A 2,734-nucleotide genomic window follows, 5' to 3' on the forward strand; every position below is an offset into this window, starting at 1 on the left:
CGCCTAAGCCTACGTATACATACGATGATTACGCGCAAGAATTAAAAGAAAAATTACGCGCCACACAGCAAGTCGCAAAAGAGCATCTAAGAAATGAAAAAATAAAAACCAAAGAAAACTATGATAAAAAGACGAAAGAAATTAAACTTAAGGTAGGAGAAAAAGTCCTCTTGTACGACGAAACAGTTCGCCGAGAACGATCAAAGAAATTGGACTCCCTATGGACCGGACCCTACACAATAATCGAAAAGAATTCGGAAGTGAACTACACGATAAAAAGGGGAAGAAAAACCATACGCGTCCACATAAACCGACTGAAACCGTTCATCGAAAATTAAGGAAGATAAGATAAGAAAATAGGATAAGAAAAAGAAAAACGCATGAATAAAATAAAAATAGAATAGATGACAAGGAAAACAAAAAACAAAAAAATTAAAGAAGTTCCTACCTTAGTGTCCTCCACGACCACGTCCAGCACCGCGACCCAGATTCCACTCCCGCATAGCCTGAAGGAGGGCCTGACCACGACCCGCAGGACGAGATTCAAGGTTAAGGAAACGACCGCGACCCACAAATCGAGGCGCCGGATCCAGACGGAACGCGAGTCCGCGACCTCGATTGATATGGGGCGGCGGCGCGTCCACAGGCACTTCCGGCACAAACGCAACGTCACGATCGACCACCAAATCTGGAAGACCCAGCAAATCGATCTCGCGAACAAGCGCGGGCGCCGAGAGTTGATCGCGAAAGGAGCGAGCAAAATGGTCGTGCTCCTCCGGATCCTGCCACGCGCGACGTTCGTTACCGTGCACCGAATCCTGCCTCACAGCGAAACGAAGCTCACTCGAATTCGGAGCCATGAAAGCACAATAAAACAGCGCGAGAGAAAATAAAACGGAAACGCTCAAGACAAGACGACGGCGAAAGACAGACTGAATAAAAGAATGAATAAATAGCATGGAGAGGGCTAGACAAAAGCAAAAGTAGCTGCATATGCATCCAGAGAAAAAAGGAAGTGTACCACATGATTCTAAGAAATATTATAATATAATACAGAGTTTCTATTACAGGAGTCTGATTACATGGAGCACCTGCAAGGAAACCAAACCCGATACCCAAGGAGAAATAAAAGAATTTAAATATGAGCCGGGTATCTACTTCGAAAAAATGGACAAGATAAACCAAATCGAATCCACATGGAAAATGGTGATAAAACTAGACATCGCCGCAATGGACCATCGACATGAACAATTAAAAAACTATATGGCACAGACGAGAGCTCTATGCTACGATAAACCATTGCAAATAAAAATGAAAGAAACCTGTCACAACCTGCTATAGATAGCAGAAAAGGACAGAAAACAAGCAAAAAAACTGCTGAAACGTCTGAAAATCGCGTACCAAGCACCCAAGAAGACAAAACGAGGGTTAATCGACGGTTTAGGAACGATAGCCAAAACACTCTTCGGCACAATGGACGCAGACGACGAAAAAATTATAAAAGAGCAATTAAATCTCATGCAAAGAAATCAGCAAACGCTGCAACACGCGATGAAAAATCAGATTAAAATATTAAACGCAACAATTGCACATGTGGATAATGTTGAGAAAATTCTGCAAGAAAATGAAGAACAATTTCTAAATATAACAGAGAAGATGCGACAAGCCTGGATACAAGCAGAAGTCGGATATGGACAACGAGAAGATCTCGACGAACACTTTATAATATTAAATGCCATAATAAAAGACCTAACAAACGATCTTACGGACATTATCGCGTATCTGACCAACGCGAAAGGAGGAGTAATTGACATAAGATTACTACTCATAGAAAGCATCATAGAGAACCTCAAGGAAACAGCATCACAAATACCGCAGGGAGCACACTTCCCATTTCAAATATCCGCAGAAAATTGGAGAACCATCGAAAAGTTCTTAACAATTAGCGCCTATTACGATAATACAAATATATTTACGATTATAAAGATTCCGCTAATCACATACCCCGAGTATGAAATAATAAAGGCAATCCCACTACCTACGCACAAATATAACAATACATTTATATTTATAGAGGTAAATCAACCACTAATAGCGATAGACGTAGATAGCCGAACATATTTTACGCCTGACGAAAACGATCTAAATAAATGCGTGCGAAACGATGACCAATACGTTTGCGAACAGAATTATCCCGTACATCATTTAGACGAAGGAGCGCTATGCGAAGTACAAGCATATGTACAATTAGAAACATACACAAACAATTGTAATATTCGACACATACACACGAATACAACAATATGGATAGCGCAGAGTAATGCGAATTCATGGTTATACTCTACACGAGCAAACCAACCGATAGAAATAACGTGCAAAAACGACGCAACGCGAAAAATAGAAATAAAAGGAAGTGGACAAATCACATTAAAAGAAAAATGTAAACTAACAACACAAGACGTCATAATACGGACAAAAAAGCCCGCGATAATAACGATCGTACAGACAAAGCTACCAGACTACAATCTTACGATAACACACAACGAACGAAACGAAAAAACATTTGACAAAATTAGACCGATAAAATTGCGAAAAGTCATTAGAAACCCGACAGAATTAAGGGACCTAAGCGAAAGACTTGACGACACAAACGAAGACTTAAATAACAATTATTTCCCTACTAACGGACACATTATATATCCCGTAGCTTCAAGTTGCACAGGAATAACAATAA

General features: G+C 40.3%; 1 pseudogene; it reads left to right on the forward strand.

The window, feature by feature from the left end:
• The first annotated feature begins 957 nt into the window (after positions 1 to 957).
• Positions 958 to 2,273, forward strand: LOC138939552 (uncharacterized; annotated as a pseudogene).
• Positions 2,274 to 2,734: the final 461 nt, after the last annotated feature.

Source organism: Polyergus mexicanus, unplaced genomic scaffold (genome assembly GCF_030449975.1).
Source record: "Polyergus mexicanus isolate NDT 795.1 unplaced genomic scaffold, iyPolMexi1.0 SCAF_14, whole genome shotgun sequence".
NCBI lineage: Eukaryota > Metazoa > Arthropoda > Insecta > Hymenoptera > Formicidae > Polyergus > Polyergus mexicanus.